The 17,425-nt window shown below is 38.8% G+C and overlaps 1 long non-coding RNA gene across 1 annotated transcript in view; it reads left to right on the top strand.

The window, feature by feature from the left end:
- The window catches only part of LOC137142348 (uncharacterized), a 60,225-nt gene that overhangs the window by 1,151 nt on the left and 41,649 nt on the right, over positions 1 to 17,425 (top strand). The window lies entirely within an intron of this gene.

Here is a 17,425-nt window from a genome sequence, read left to right as displayed (position 1 = left end):
CCTCAGTTCCCCCTCTATAAATTAGGGAAAGTATTTCTATACCATGATGGGTGTAGGAGAATATACATGTTAGTGATTTAGGTGCTTATCTACTATGGCAATAGTAGATTACTTATATGTACTGCAGTGGTGGCTGGTGGCTCCATCTTTGTTTAACTCTGCTTCCAGAAATTTTGTGCTGAATGTAAAATTCTCATGGAGAAGGTGAATTTGAAAAGAGACAACACTCCTGCTTATAAGGAAAGTCCTAATCTGTTGCATTGCACTATTTGCAAGGTGCCATATTCAAGTATTATGGTGAATGACACTCTGTATATCAGAAAGAGGTGTATGTTTTAATACCGGTTATAAGGTACTGCAACTTGACTGTGAGAGTAACTTATGTGTGCTTTTTGGTGTATTTGCGTAGAATAAAACTAATATCTTTTTCCCCCTTAGAGGAGCGGAAGGGACATCATTTTTTTAAAAAAGCTGCATCTACCTAAATAGCCATGCATCTGAAGTGAGTGTGAAATGTCAACCTTACTGTAGTGGGAGAAAATTACCCCGATATACTTGATATGTTCAAGAACACATCTTTGCAATCAGTTTGCAACTAATCACAGTACAGTTTATTTGTACTTGCCAGTGCATTGACCAAATACCACCTGAGTCTGCCAGTACTTTTGCAGGAAAGTAATAAGGAAGGCTGGTGACAGGAAGTTCCCAAACATGGCAATGAAGTGTAAATAATATTTCAACTTCAAGGAACATTTCACCTCTCACCTGACTTACTTATGTAGCTGGTGTGATATGTTGATTTTTAAAAAAATTATCAAGAGGCTTAAAGTCACCACAGAAACAAATTCAGCAGTTTCCTAGAGTGAATTTGACTACAAGTAATTTTTTTTAAGTTTTACTGTAATTCTGGTTGTGAGGTTTCATTTGGCAAGCAGTTTTCCCTTCTATTTCTGGCTCGTTTGTGGAAAGGTTCAAGCATGTCAATAGGGCAAAAAAGAGACTTGATTTGACCAGTATCTTGGTTTTCTCCAGTAATTTGAACTACAAAGTATCACTTTTGAAGTTTTATATATAATTGGCATAGTTTTAATGTTAGACTTACCCTCCACGTATCTAGCCGTCTTCCTGAAGGAGAGGGATGGACAAGTCCAAAAGGACACAGTGAAATTACAAAGAGAGAGGAGCTGTTGCCATCTCTTGTAACAAAACAAATTACATTTAACTTTTAATCCCTGATATGCAGGAGCCATGAAAAAACAAAGTACCCAGTTTCATAACTACCTCTAGGCATCTTTAATTTGTACAAGCAGCACTTAGCCAGCAGGTCATTCTAGGTCTCATTGACCACAGTAGCTTTACAGAGATCATATTTTAACACACATATTGAACTTGAACTCTTTTCTCTGTATTAGCCATATATATGTTTTCCTGTGTGTGTGTGTGTGTGTGTGTGTGTGTGTGTATATATACCTTTTTGCTTTCAGATATTCTTTTCTTTAGACACTTACTGTAGCCATTGCAAAGTCCCACATCTCCATGAATTGTATTCCTCAATCTAGGATCCTGAGGAGAAGCAGCTTTTTTAGAGAAAAATGTTATATTCTCCATCAGGATACTAATGAAACAACAAATGATGAGGTTTGTCACTCTTTAACAACTGTTCACTTTTGGATTGGAGAAACTTGTATTATTTTTATCTTGGCACAGGGAAAGCCTGTGCTGCCAAAACATCTATGGGAGTGACATCAGCATTTTCTTGAGTCGTTTGTGCCTTCCATGTCTAATAGTTCCAAGCAGGGACTTGTGTGCTACTTGAATATTCATGTAAACTGTACACTATATCCCAACCTGCAGTTCTCTCACATGAAAAACTTTCAGGGCTTGGGAGAGTGGTAAAAAGGTATTAGTCCTATTATGTCAAATGTCTACACACAGATTTGCTACAAACTTTTTAAGGGTATGCTCAAACGTTACGCTGCTGGTTTAGATAAGAAACTGGTGTAGTAACTTTAAGTACATTAGTTCTCCAGATACTATCCAATAATGAACAATGAACATACATCACTTTACATACTGATGGGCGTGGAGGTGGAAATAGATGTAAATGAAATAGGATTTATGATGAGGATGGTTTGTTACATGCCAGTTATACCATTAGCCAATGTGTAATTATCTGGGGTAGATGGGCCACTATTGGTTTCAACAGAAGTTGCTGTGGTGTTAGGACAGCAGGATCAAGCACTTTGTATGTTGTCACTTGTGCCTTTATCTATGCCCAAAAAGGAATTTTGCCTTTAAATAAAGCAGTGCTGTAACCTGGTTCTATGGTCAGTGTTCAGTCATGCATAATGGAGACACTAACTTTTCATAATTATGGTTGAAACTAACCTTCCATTAGCCTTTTAAAAAAAAAAAAAAAAAATCCTCTCGCTTCTCTGCTCACTAAATCTGTTTTCCTGAAACTTTACTGGCAGGAATTTTGTCGGAATGTAATGTTTCTAAATATCTTTAGGTAAATTGGACATGCTGTTTGGGAGGTGAATCATATGGTTAACTGATGAAATGACTTTACTTCTTGAACCCTTTTTCGCATGGTGGTTCTTATTTTTGTTTTTTTCCCAAGCTGTTGTGAAGCTAACAAATGCGAAACTTATCTATTACGGTTGGTGAGGGCATGTGCTTTTGGCTTGTTCTAGTGTGGGAAGTTGTTGGCAGAACTATCTATTTATTCAAGGGTTTCCTCATACCTGATGAGGCCCGATGGGGATTTCTTTTTTTTTTTTAAAATGCATAGCTCTAGTAGAGGAATAGCATGTAAGGAACCATGTGCAGAGAGGGTAGGCTTGGAGAGAGAGTGAGAAAGCGAATGCCATTTTGGGAGGTGGAGAGTAGTGCTGGTCTGGGAAGAAACAGGGACCATTTAGTTTTCTAGAAATAGTTTCCCATATAAATTCACATAATATACTCCCTTCTTCATACCATATATAGCTTCCTTCTCTGAATGTTCTAAGGCCAGGTATCTGAAGAGGAGCAGTGTCCATCCTTCTGAAGTTCATAAGCTAAAGGACTCTTGTAACTGAACAGCTCTTACACATTTTTTAAAATGAGGGAAATTCCTAGGCAAAACACTTAAACTGAGTTTAGTATTTTAAATACCAACCATGATCAGAGGACAAATACTTGATTATAGTTTATCAAAATCCACAAAAGTTAGTATGGAAATTAGAGTTCATGTTATACTTAAAAGCAAAGAAAACATGGAAATGCACATTGAAGAACACCTCAACAGTCTGTGTCAGTGCCAGCAGAATTGAAAACTAGGAGAAAATGTCCTCAGACCATCCACATCTTCATTACATCAGTAAACCCGAAAACTGAGAAGAGCCATAAGTGGATTGCTTTACTCTTGTTTGTGCACTACTTTCGTTTTTATACAACTACAACAAATTATCTTCTTTAAAACAATACACAATTATCAAAAAAGGGGGGCATTTACATTGAACTGTTTTCTTTCAGGACCGTTGTTTGGGACGGTTTCCTCAAATGTGCATGAACTTTCAAATGCGAAAGTGTTGCTGTAGTATGAGATTTAGCAGAGACCCATAGCAACTGTAATTGTAAACTTCTTTAAGGGATGCACCGAAAAACTAGCTACATTCCATTCCATTCATTCAGGCTGGCATGTAAACAAACTAATATCATACACATGTACAAAACCTAAAGTAACATACTCTATAGTTCCTAAACCTCATAGGCATACTATTTAAACTTCTGACCTGCAAACTTCTTAAATGCATATGAAATCTCCTTCACCAGATAAATTTCCATCTTTCACATTATGTGTTTAGTGTGCAGGTTTGAAGGTATTGGTAGGCAGGGTAGAGTTACGGCTGGTTGGATTGTGCGTTTCTATAGTTCCAAAAGTTTGTGGTGTTCATTAAAGAAAACTTAAGACTTTCCCAAATACTGATAGATATTTACGATTTTTGCTTCTGTTTTAAGCTTTTTTTGCCAAGAGTTTTTGTAATATTCAGTGGGGAAAAAAATAGTGCTGTTAATGTTCATAGATTTCAAGGCCAGAAGGGGCCAGTGTGATCTAGTCTGACATCATATATAACAGAGGCTCTAGAACTTCCCTGAAAAAGTTCCTAATGCAGCATATCTTTCAGAAAAATTGTCAGTGATGGGGAATCCACCACAACCCTGGATAAGTTGTTGAATGGTTAATTACACTCACTGTTAAAAATTTACACATCATATTATAACATGGAATTTCCCTGTGTAAATAAAAAATGCCAGATGGAGTTCTAAGTGACTGTCATGTACAATTTAGGAAATGAACATTTCAGATACTAATAAAAGGACTAGACTGGAAATATGTAATGAACTCCAGTGTCCTTTTCAGCATATGAGATTTAGCTGTACCATTCTACCCTTACTGAGAGGGAGTGCTAAAATTCTTTTGTTTACCTGTTTATGTATAGTTGGGATATAGGTATACTAGTGAAATGGAAAACAAATTTAAAACTTTAAATTAATGCTTTGCCCTAAAGAATACTTAATATCAAATCTCCTTACTGTCTTAAAAATTGTTTGTAAAAATCTCATGTAGTAAATTGTCCTGTGTGCTAGTAGAGTCAATGCCAGAAGCAACGAGTGGAGTGCTACAGGGATCAGTCTCACAACCAAGTTTGTTCATTGTATCAGTGACCTGGAAGAAGGAATGTGCAGTAAGGTGATACAAATTTGCTCAGGAGATGACACACACTCTGCTGTTGTCTGAGGCATGAAGGGGGAGGAGTAGGCAGATGGCTGTTAGCACAAAAGAGGTGGTTAATCAAATTCAGAGTAAGTTGGCTTGACTAGGATCCTGAGAGAAATGTTTTGTGCATTTTGTTTTAGAGAAATGTTAAGTACAAAGCTAGCATATGAAAATGGAATGTATCAAAATATACACTTATAAAACAGTCAAGAGCTAGAAACCTTGAGAAGGTGTGGAAGCTGAATAGCTGGAGCTGCATGAGCTGAAGGCCAGTCCCTACCATCATTCCCAAGGAGTGCCTATGGAAGTAGAAACCTTCCAACCTCTCTGTGAGGAAGAGCAGCTGGAACCCCCTGGACTGCAAGGCATATCTTATCAAATCTTCCAATTACACAGGCACAATGTGTGTTTGGGGTGGTGCATGGTTTTTTGTTTTAATATCCATTTTAGTAGGGTGTGTAGGATGGTATACGGGCCTGTAACCTGGGACAGTAGTGAGATAACAGAGTGGCTGGGAACCTGAATAATGCAAGTGAGGGAGAGGATGGGACGTGACAGGACAGATTTAAAAAAAAAAAAAAAGTATTAAGACATGAACTTCTGGAACCTAGCCTGAATGTTGTCTATTTTTCTTGGCCTGTATTGTCTAATTAGTTTGAAAGCTTTTTGGAGCAGGAACTACCCCAATCTCTGTGGCTTCTGGGCAGTACTGGAATACAAATGGTAAATGCAGACAAGATTCTGTGACTGGGCTGGGTGCAAAATAACTTGGTGTCCTCTTAAGCTTTAACATTAATTAGTAAGGTGCCTAAATGAAGGCATGAAATATAAGAGGAGAAATTATTCATGTTTTTGGTCTAGAGGTCACACTGGAAAACTGGACATACTTATTTCATCTGATTATACTAAGTGAATGACACTTTTAATGCCATACTTATAATTTATAACTGTTCAAAAAAGTTTATATATAGGTCGATATTTCTGTAAAAGTGAGGGTTAGAAAGATTAAAAGTAAACTGAATATTCACCAGGAGTGTCCTAGATACTGTTGTTGTATGTTGAATCCTACAGGAAAAAGAAAGCTAAAGGTATTACAAGCTGTTTGATCTGGAGTCAAACACAAGATCAAGAGGGTGCAAACTAAAGCTGAAGAATAACTTGACATTACAAGAGTTCAGACACATCGCTCTATGTATACAGAATAAGTCAAAGTGCAAAATGGAGGAACTAGTGTATAATAAAGAATTAGAGACCTATTTAGAGAACAAAAAAATTAGCGTTAACTCATATAATACATTAAAATACTATATGAGCCTTAGTGGACTTCCTTGTTTCTGTTTGCTGACACAGTGCAGTTCAGCCAAGTGCAGGGGTCTGCAAGTGTCACTAGAGTTTTTTCTCAAGATCCAATGTTTCTCCTTATTTTCTCACAATAGTTCAGTTTTCATAGCAAGTTAAACATAATTTGAATTACATTTGCTAATGTAATCTATTGAGAAGTTGCACACTAGGTAGAAGGTTAATGTATCTGCCATAAAACTAAAAGGTAAATTTTATCTCAATTAATTCAGAACTGCATTTGTTGCTTCACAAGTGACTGAGCACCATTTAATTGTTTCCATTATATTAGTGTTCGCTTTTGGTGTCAAACATATTTCAGTCAATTTAATATTAGAGCTGAAAGTAGTCCATACTGTGGCAAATCTCCAGCTTTGCTATTGTGGGTCCTGCGCTTTTCCTGCTTGTGGTGGCTCTGGGCATTGTCTTTTGCTCCTGGTTCTGGACGTCAGCCACTCCAATTGCACCCAGTGAAGGGGAGGGAGACGGGGGGAATCCTGGGCCCATTCTTTTCAGCTTCTTGGGTTCCTATCCCTTTCTCCCCTTGGCAGGGCCTCTTTCCTGAGGTCTCGGTGTCTGAGAAGTCCCCCTCCTTTGCTTGAACAGGGTTTCCCCTCCCTGGTCTCTGTACCTCTGAGTTTGGGGGTTTGGAGGAAAGCCTCTATCCCAGTCTTCCCTTCTGCCTGGTTCTCTGGTCCTCCAGTCAATTGCAACTTTCCTCCAACACTACCAGCAGCTCTTCTCACTCCTAGATTTGTCTGGCTGGAGCAGGGCTTTTTTATCAGGTGCCTGGCAGGGCCTTGATTGGCCCCAGGTGCTCTAATTGATCTGTAGTAACCTTTCCTCATTCCATAGGGAACAAGGCACTGATCATTCTGGGGTTGATAGACTTCTGTTCGATCCCTCTCCTGCCCTCTGATCCTGCTGTATCACAATGCTTTATGCTAACAGGACTCCTTCAGAACTTGCTCTTGAATGAGCAGGTAGTAAGGCTTCTTTTGTGTAAATGTATAGTTTTGCAACTAGCTGCATGTAGTTGAAATGTGTGATAACATGTTACACATGTGATCAGTGAATTTCAATTAAATAATTAGGGCCAGAAGGTTCACCAGTGGCCTAGATGGCAGTTGATGTATTTGAAAAGTGAAAGTTAGTTTCTTCAAGGTTGCCTCTGCATTTTACAGTTTTCCCCACTCACCATTGAACTTGGAGAACCTCTAGAAAAGCAAAGTCCATTTTGACTGTATAGAGTGCACCACTTTGCAGTACAAAGCCTTCAGAACAGGTGTTTAAAGAAGCTATGTGGCTCCTAACTGTGGAAAGGAAGTAACTGAAGTAGTTATGCTCCATGTCCAGAAGTGGTATAGGCTCCATGATAAGAAGCTTTTGTTTCGTTATCAAAATTTCCTGTTGGTGGTAGATTTTGGTAGGTTTACTGGAGTTTAGGTAGCTTTTAAGAAGCTTTTACTTAGTTTCAGTGCTATTGCACAGCTACATTCCCACACTGCTACCTGTTTGCTTCTGGGGTGTTCTGGTCTGGACCAAAAGATCCAGAGAAAAAAGGCACATTTAAGATGTTTGTGCCTCCCTGTCTTCCTGGGCTTAAACATACATACCACCTGCCTGTTTGCATCATAATGCAGGCTATTTACTAAGCAGAAGTTCAGCATATTGAATGTCTCTCCTGAGTCCTTAAAGGGCCAGTCATTATTCCAGGCCTCCTTCCTGATGGAAGCTCTATAATCCTGACTCGCTGACCCAACCCCAGATGAAGCTCACACTTTCTTTCATGCACGGAGTAGAATTTGAGTGGCTTTGAAGCCCTCCACAGAGGGAAAACTGACACCTTCAGTACTAGGTCAGGAATCTTCATCTGGCTTCAGGTCATTGAAACATTGGGGTTGCTCTGGCATCAGTGAGTTGGCTGAATTCTAGTCTCCTGCCTCTCCTGCAGGCTATCCTCCACCCCCTTCCAAACTCTGCAGAACATTCCAAGGGAATTTCTGAGGTTGAACATTCCAAATCTTCATAAGGACCCTAGTCCCTTTTCTGCTGGCTTTACAGCTGGGGAAGGTATAGCCCTAAAATAGTGCTATCCATGTGCAAAACCTGAATCGCTATGAAGACATCAGGCTGAAAGTGGCTTATGATATTTTGTTCCTTTAAAATATGGGGCTCTCCATTTTAGCTGTTTTCTTCCTCCCCCTGATTTTTCATTAACCTCCATTAATTGAAAACTGTCTTGCAATGTATGCTAATCTTTATTATGGCCCTAGCCACAGTAGGGAGATGCTAAATATTTTCTGAGGATAGGTGACCATGGGGTTGGACATACATATCTCAGCCTGTTCAGTTCTTTGACTTCAGAAATTTAATCAGAGTTATAATGGTTTTTTCATTTTTTTAATACAGTGACAAATTGAATTGTCTTAACACGCACATTAGGTGGCTAGGAAACTACTAAGCCTATTGCTCAATTTAAAGGCAGTCTATGCCCAATAAAAACTAACAGCAATGAAACCTCAGAAGGAGAAATTTAGCTGCTGGGAACATATGTATGCAGGCATCCCCTTAGTTTTCTCACAGCGACACAACCTTTAGTTTGCACCTTTTAACATAGGAGTCTGTTACCAAGTCAGAAGTAAGAAATAGTTATAGTTGCTTGCTGTTAGACACTAAGGGATGGATTCCAGCCTGTACTAGCATATCTGATAACATCAGCTCTGGTGATTTGAATTAAATCATTGCTGCTTACTACCTTTCTGAATTGATTATCAGACCTTTATTTATACAACTGGAGTTTTTATTGTGCTTTATCTTACATTAAAGTCTATTTTAAAATAATAAAATTAAATCTTGCTTTGCCATATAACACATTAAGGACTCTGTTAATCATTCATTCTTAACAGGATATTAATTTTCAGTAAAAAAAGGGAGTGTTTAAAGTGAGCTACTTTGCAGGGAAAAATAAACACAATTTTCTCTCCTAGCTGATACCAAAAGCGTTAATGTACTTTGGTAGAAATTTGCTTAATGGATTTAAGCAGCTAGAATATCTTAATTTGATCTCCTCCATAAATAACTTTTAATGGTCATCACTGATTTGTTGAAGTTTTTTGTGTCTTTGCCTGACTTCCTTTTCTACTTTCTGTCCTCTCCTTACCAGTGCACCCTCCTCATTTAGAAAAGAATCCCATAAATACCTATGAGAATTCTTAAAAAAAAAAAAAAAATCCAGTTCTTTACTGCCTTACCCCTTGTTTACTTATACCTGTGCAAAGAAGTTATAAAGGGCTACCGAATCAGAGTTGTCATTTTACGCTTACTTTGCACAGGTATAGATAGCCAAACAAAATTGCAAAGCATTGGTGACTGAAACGGAATGTCCAGTATAGACTTGAAAGTGTAAAATGGTTTGCAAATGCCGAGTGTTGACTTTTCTCAAAATATCATTATTTTAAGTTTTAGAAAGAATACTTCATTTCTCAAACTCTCATATTTAGGTAGTACAGTACATATTAAACTGAAATTGAAAGGATTAATGTGGGGAGGTCCAGCACAAGTCTCCTTCTTGGCAGACTTTATTGATTCATCTTGTCCTCTTCATGTGTAGCCTTAGTTATGTTTTCACAGGTTTGGTTTTAGAATTTGCATTGTGAAAGTTCAAGCATGTTGAGGATTAATTAAAAACAAACAAAAAAACCCACCCCACAATGAAAAATGTACTGAAACTGGTAAATGTTGGTTTCCTTCCTTCCTTTTTTTTTTTTCTTTTAACTTTTAAGGGCCCAGATGAGCTTTCTTTGAAGTTAGTGGAAGGACTCCAGTGGATTTACATGTTAACTGAATCATGCCTGTAGTTTTTTGTACGTAAATTAATTGTTAAAAGAACTTTAAGGTTGCAAAGTCTAGCATATAAAAGTTAGGAATTGCAAGGATTGAGGTTGCCCATCCAACCTTAATTCAGCCCCCTTGTGCATATGCATCATAATAGTCTTTAATTACATGATCATTTGGTTTGTTTTTTCCCCCCACAGGATCCTTGCCTCATTTAGTGCACAGGGTAGAAGGTGCTTTCTGAAGGGGAACCTGCTCAGTACCTATTCTTCGTTCAGTGTGTGTGTTTGTGGGGGTGGGGCTGCTAAGGGACCCCATGCCTCTTTTAGTATGTATCATTTAAAGCCTAAAGTGAATATAGATTAATTTCTTCATGGGATTTTTTATGGCACTTTGTACTGTAGCATTTGAATGCTTTGCAAACATTAGTGAATTTATCTTCACAATACTCATGTCATGTAAAGTGGAATTATTCTGTTTTACAGATCAGGAACTGAAGCACAAAGATTGAGGCCAAAATTGACAAAAGTGTCCGCTAATTTTGGATGCCTACCTTGAGACCGAGTTACAACAGAGGATTCTTTCCCAACTGTCTGGCTGTTGGGTCTTGCCAAAAGGCTAAGAGTCCAAGTGACTGCCATTTTTGAAGTTGGGAAGGGATTTCCCCCTGGGTCAGATTGGCAAGGACCCTAGGGATTTTTTGCTTTTCTCAGCAACATGGGGTATGGGTCACATGAAGGTTTAAACTATTGTAAATGGTGGATTCTCTGTAACTACAAGTCTCTAAATCTGGATTTGAGAACTTCACTAGCTCATCTTAATGGATCTATTAATGAGTGGATTAGTGAGATTTTTGTGGTTTGCACTGTGCAGGCAGTCAGACTAGATGATCATGACGGTCCCTTCTGATCTTAAAGTCTGAGACTTCTTTTTTTGTCTTCCCCCAAGAGTCCAGAGCACCTACCAATGACATGGAATTCAATGGGAGTTGCAAGTGTCTAGCACCTTTTAGAAAACTAGGCCCTATAAGCAACATTTGAAAATTTCCACTGTTTTCAAAAGCATCTATTTGGATCTGCACTAAAGAGTTATTCCAAATCTAGTGACTCCCACATCATCATATAATAGGAAGGGAACACCAGGTTTTGCATAGTGGTAAGCTGTTTACTTGAGCACTGTAACACCCTGCTGCAGTGCTTAGATTTTCTCTGTGCAGTTGGCAGACATTTTCTCAGAGTACTTTAACCTTTTGTGCAACTACTATGTGTGCCCTTTTGAGGACACTCTAGCAACCAAAGATACTTTTGACTGGAGAGGACTTTCCTCTTTGAAAAATCCATGTAAACTACATGTATATACATATGTGTGGAGTTTAAATCATAAATAAAACTCTTCCAGCAGCCCAACACTTCTGTGTAACTCCCAGTAACAAACCAAGATGCTTGGATGACATAAGAAAATAATTGGTAAATAATAAATCTCATTTTCAGAGTGTCTTTGTAACTCACATTTGTCTTGTTCTTGCTGGGTTTTGTCACACCTTAACAGTCAAGGTTTTATGCTTGGTACCATGTTTCCTTTAAAAGTTGGAGAATAACAGAGCTTCCCCTTTAAGCTAAGCCCTCAAACTGGAAAAATATGTAAAGTAAAATGCCACCATTTTTCTAATTTGAGTCCTCTCAACTTGTAGCAGAAATATAACATTAAATATAACATCCTATAACATTGTAGTTAATATAATGCTAAAATATACCCAACAGCTGGCATTTGACCTCTGGTAAGAAAGAGTGAAATGGGTTATTTATATTCTGGTAGGAGCTAGGCACTCCAGTCCAGACCAGGGATCCCATCATTGTAGTTGCTATAGTGACACATACAAACCTTGTTTAAAGAGTTCACAATGTAAGGCTGCAGTCCTGCAAAGACGCTCTGTGTGTGTGTGGACCCCTGTGCCCATTCAGATCAGCTGGCAGGATTGGGGCCTAAGGAGATGGTAGCATACAAAGAATCCAAGATATATGTTTAATTTGTTATGATAGTTATATTTGATGCCAATATCTCTATTTTTCCCTTCTCCTCCAGCAATTTAACAAGTCATTTCTTATAGTCATAGCAATTCAGGATTGCCTTTTAGTTGCACCTTCAGCACAAGTGCTGTCCACCTTGCTTTTGCTAGTAGGTTACAGTTTCATAACTACTGCTCTTCCCCCCTCCCCTCCCAAGACTCAGAACATCTCTTCTGTTGCTTGAATTTGAATCCTAGCTGACTTCATCCTGGACCCTGGTAATCACTTCTCCCTGTCAGAATCAGTAGAATGTTTCTGGAGCAGATTGTGTTAACTCTAATCTGTTCAAGAATACTGTGTATGTCAGAACGCAGTAACAGCAATTCAGAGCAATACATGCATTTTGTAAGTTCTTCCTAATGTAAATGACTAAAATTTTCTGGCTGGTTGCTTTACTTGGTTATGGGCTATGTGTGGGAAAGAGGGAGGAATGCAGGACTTTAGCAGATCAAGGGTGAAGTTGCCTGGGGCTCCTATTCAAGAAGTTGGGATTGATTTCCAGCCTAGGTTGGGAGGCACAGTAGCACAGAATACAGTATACTCTGTAACCTAACCAATCACAACACCAGATAGCTATTAGTGGACAGAAGATATGGATGAAACATGGCCGATCTTGCTGTCTGTCCTACATGCTAGCAACAAACAAGAGAAATCCAAAACTATAACATAACTGTAACTTGTACAGATATCACTTAATTAATATGAGGTTTATATAGTTTTTGTTTGAAAATAGATTTTTTTAAAAAGCAGTGACTTGATTTAGTTCCTGACATCAGCAAAGCTCTGCAGTCAGGCTATGATAGTAAGTAACGTGTACAGTGAGTGGATCTTATTACCGGTCAATCCTTATTTTTCATTTCTTGTTGCCTGACAAATATCTACTATTAGGAGGAATCTATAAATTGAACTTGATTATGGGGGGATGGGGGAAGTATATTTAGGCCTAAAATCTATAGTCTGTTTTAAACACATAGGGCTCTTTTGTATGCTGTTCTAGAATGAGAGATTTTCCCCCCTCTCTAGCAACAAGCTTTTCATACTATATATGCCATCAGTTTTCATAGTCATGGTAGTTTACATGGCACAGAAACTACATTTTTCTTTGTGGATTATTCTATTTATACACACCAAGTATTCTGTAAATACATCTTTCATATTCTCAGTTCCCTAGAAATGCTGGCATAAAATAGCAATAAACAGAAGAGTTGTACATATAAATGTTTCTTTGTGAAAGAGCAATATGGGTCGTTTTATAAGCAAATTTGCTTGTTTTTAAATTAATTATGGGCACAGGAGTATTTTGCAAGTTATCTGAATTCAACTGACTCAGGTATGAGATTCTTATTTTCTCTTTAGTTTTATTTTTCAAGCATAGTTCAAATTTGTTGAAAATTGTAATTCAAGATTAACTACAAATATTAATGGCAAAGCTCACTTTTACAGAACAGCCTGAACTACATTTTCTTACTGAACACTCAAAAGGACTGTGTTTTAGCAGCTAGTATGGATGTTGTTTATTTGGGGAGGGGAAGGGTTATGCTGCTCAATCACTGAGGCCTGGTCTACACTGCTGCTTGTGGTCAACAGGAGATGCTTAAGCTACGTAATGTAGCTTGCGTATCTCCCATCGACTTGCTTACCTTGCCCTACCACGGCATCTTCCCTGAACTGCATTGACAGGAGACGCCTTCTGGTTGATGCAGCCTTATTCCTTTTGGGGAGGTGGATTAACAGTGTCGACCATAGAGCTCTCATGGGATTGACTGAGGTGGGTCGTGGAGACATACCCTACAGCTTATTCTTTCCAGAGGTGTCCGACTTCTTCTATATGAAGCACAGGACGACTGTTTAAACAGGACCTTTGTGATCATTTTCAAAACACTGAAGGGGCTAATGAAATAAGAACTCTATTCTGACTTCATGTAGCTCTGGTAAAACTCTGGGTTTTTAAATAGATGTTGTGATGAAGACATCCACCTTTGTTAATAGTGATAATTCAAAGATTTTGATGAGAATTTAAAGGAAAATGTGTGAGAGAGAGAATTGCTCTAGTGGAAGAACGTTTACTCTGCTCCATTTCAGATTCTGGATATATAATTGCTGGTAAAGCGATTAACTGAAATAGGAATCAATATTGAATACAACATCTGTGTTCCAAATAATGAAATGACTCAAATATTATAGAACTAGCAGATCTATGTGAGGTCAGACCAATTTCTAATAAGGGAAGAAACTACTTAAGAAAGAAGCTTACTCAGGACTAAATAGTATTTGCTAAGATTCTTTCCACTATATATTAAGATTTCACAGATTTTTTTTAGAAAATGCAATAAAACCCATAAATATTAAATGAGAATCATTGTTTTTATAGCTAACTTTATCTGTCAACTTGTAGTTCTTAACGTCTTCCAGTTACTGATAGTAAACTAGAAAATTGAGATGGGGGGGATGGATTTTTCTTCAAAACAGATTTGTTAAAATGTTTCTAGTTCTTTAAATAAAGATGCTGTGTGCTGATGAGGATAGCTAAAAATATAAATATTCTACTGGTTAACATTTTAAAGTGGATGTTATGATTCTTTAGTTGTAAGCTCTTTGGGGTTTGAGCTGTTTTGGGGGAGTGTATGTATGCAATGCATAGCAAAATAGGCCCCTTATCTCTGATGGGCCCTGTAGACACTACTGCAATACAAATAATAACAATTCAAATTTTGTTGATCTTTGCGTAAGGAGGACAAGCTGCATAGAACCAGACACCGATGCTTCCTCTAATAACGTTGATTTGCATGCTTTGAGCCTACTTTCAGTGAAGTCAGTGGAAATTCCTCTTTGTTTCATTGGGATCAGGATCCCACTATAGTTATTGCTATAGTTATTGTCTGGATAGCTTCTGTATAGGCATCTTTTGGTCTGCACATCTCTGCAGGATTTCATTGCAACTGAGGCAGCATTAGTTGTACTTCAAATTCATACTTCCCTGCTAGATTGCTGCAGAATTGCATTCTGACCTGAATCCAGTGCCTCTGAGAGCAGCTTTACACTCCTTGCTTAACCAAAATAGAGAACTTGGGAGTGAGAATTTTTGCTCTTAAATTGGTGAGAAATCTAAACTGGATTTCTAGTAATTGGAATGTGTTGATGTCTTTTTAGGGCATTCTTTGTGATTAATGCCATTCCTTCCAACTCCCTCTGGTTGTCAATGGCCAACTCCAGCTTGCCATTTTTCCATATCTTCTATTGACTTCCATCAGCAATACAACCAAATACTCCAGCCCATACCAATACCAATAGCCTGCTAAAGTTAGTGGACCATCCAAATACCTTTTCCTGCATGATTCTAGAGAGGACGACAGGCTCTTGCAACCTAACTTCCTCCCAGGGTCTGTTTGTGGCCTACTCCAGCCTATTTTATTGCACCTGCTGTGATTCGCTTCACAGTACTACAGCAGTATGCTCTAGTGGCTCTCATGACCATCCGTGCAGTTGACTATAAATATGAATGTAATATGAGAAGTTGGTGATGAAGGTAGAAAAGTGTCCCAAATACGGACTGGTTCCAAAGTCTCTGCAGGAGGTTCTGTCTGCACCCACTTCATTTTAAGGTACTGGTTTTCAGGAAATGTTTATTTACATTTGCTTAGTTTCAGAATTCATGCCTCCTTTCATGATTCCCTCCACCCTTAGTGTTAGCGAGGGTCATCATCAATCCTCAAAGATGTCTTTAGCTTCCTTTTTAATTTAAAAAAAAAAAACAAAGCTGTGCAAGTATCTGTGTCCTGCATAATTTGAGCTACAGCGGTCTAATCTTAGTCCAAAGCAGTTGAGAAGAGAAGAAGGGAAAGGCTGAGGGTGCAAATCAGAGAAAACCAAAGAATCTTCAATATAGAGTAGAGATACCTCATTCAGAACTGGTAATGTCATCATTACCATGCATTATTATTATTTGGGATAACCCTTGAGTCTTTCAAGGATCCAACCAAATTAAACAACATGCTTCCTCAGTCCACCTCTTCCATCAGGGAGGAACACCCCCTTCCCACCTCCATACAGGAACTACAGGTGAATACCCAGAACTTGTGAAGCCAGATGTGACTCTGTCTTTCCATTCCTCTTGTTCCTGTGGAACTATTCTCCCCACTTGCAATTTGGCAGGCTAGAAATCAACAGAGATCCTACTTAAAATCAAAGGACAGCAGATAGTCATTAGCTGGCAAATGCCCAGTATTTCAGCTTGAGGGAGAAATCAAATATTTCTCATAATGGAGGCATCCGCTGGCCATCCCTGTATATTCAACATTTCTTGATAAATTTAAGTAGATATTACTGTTTAATTCTTATAATCTTACTTTCTATCATGTGGTTAATATTTCTACCATGTTTATATAGTTTCAGCTATAGGGAAGCCGTGTTCTAGGGTCACAGTACCATGCTGCAGTTTTCCAGCTGGAAGAACCTGAATTTATAAACAACCTAAAATACAGCCTACACTGACCTCAATGGGGCAGGTCTAAACCAGCACTGATGTCCAGATAAGTTGATGTCTCCACTCTGAGAAACAAAAATTTACAGGTAAGGAAACTTGAAAAACACAAAACAGACTGTAGCTAAAGCATCACTTTGAATTTTAGGACTTTAAACTGAAGGGTGGGAACGCTTTGCTTGAGTTGAACTCATTTTTCATAAGGCCAATTTGTTATTTATTGTACATTCATGATTATGGTATGTGGACTTTTTTAGCACAGCTTTAAAACAGATGACCCTGATTCAACCTTTTCCCCACATCATGGCTGATTTTTTTAGAATCAGCAGTTTTCAGTCTCATTTAAAGTCCACAAATATTGAATTGAAGTTTGAGTGAGAATTAGAAGTAATGATAACTTGGATTAGATTTCACCAACCTTTTTAAATACCTGTTGATCTTTACAGTTTGCAGTTAAATAAATGCTGTAGAGCAGTGGTTCTCAACCTGTGGCCCGGGGGCCAAAAGTGGCCTGCAGGGTCTTTTCAAAGTGACCTGCCACTCCCCTCCCGCTAGCTGCAGAAGGGAGCACTGCCTAAGGACCCTGGCAGAGAGAGTTGCCGCAGAACTACAAGACCAGTGGAGGCTCCTTGCTGCAGCCAAGGGGATGGAAGATCAGCGCTCACTTTCCTCTGGCTGTAGCAGGGAGCACGGCAAAGCACTCCGCCTGGGTCCCTAGGTGCTGGGGTCCCTCCTGGAGCCAGAAAGAGGGGAGCGCTAATCTCCTGTCCCCCTGGCTGCAGAAGGGAGCCACTGCCTAGAGACCAAGGTGGAGTGCATGGGGCTACAGGATGCATGCGGTTTCCCTGTTGCAGTCAGGGGGATGGGAGATCAGCAAGGAAACTGCCTCCTTGCTGAACTCCTTCTGTCTGGCTGCAGTGGGAGGAAGGGGCTGCTGGCAGA

The sequence above is a fragment of the Emydura macquarii genome, unplaced genomic scaffold, assembly GCF_026122565.2.
Source record: "Emydura macquarii macquarii isolate MOO-44397 ecotype Brisbane River unplaced genomic scaffold, CSIRO-AGI_Emac_v2 contig_369, whole genome shotgun sequence".
Taxonomy (NCBI): Eukaryota; Metazoa; Chordata; order Testudines; family Chelidae; genus Emydura; species Emydura macquarii.
Note: the sequence above shows the minus strand (reverse complement) of the source record. Positions and strands in the feature narration are given on the sequence as shown.